Source organism: Bison bison, unplaced genomic scaffold (assembly GCF_000754665.1).
Source record: "Bison bison bison isolate TAMUID 2011002044 unplaced genomic scaffold, Bison_UMD1.0 scf7180017864029, whole genome shotgun sequence".
NCBI lineage: Eukaryota > Metazoa > Chordata > Mammalia > Artiodactyla > Bovidae > Bison > Bison bison.
The window spans coordinates 2,296,763-2,296,966 of NW_011494601.1; positions in this window are offsets into that span (position 1 = coordinate 2,296,763).

The following is a 204-nucleotide window of genomic DNA, read 5'->3' on the forward strand; positions in this document are numbered from 1 at the left end:
TTAGTTGATCTATCCATAGGTGTGAGTGGGGTATTAAAGTCTCCCACTGTTATTGTATTATTGTTAATTTCCCCTTTCATACTTGTTAGCATTTGTCTTACATATTGCAGTGCTCCCGTGTTGGGTGCATATATGTTTATAATTGTTATATCTTCTTCTTGGATTGATCCTTAGATCATTATGTAGTGTCCTTCTTTGTCTCTT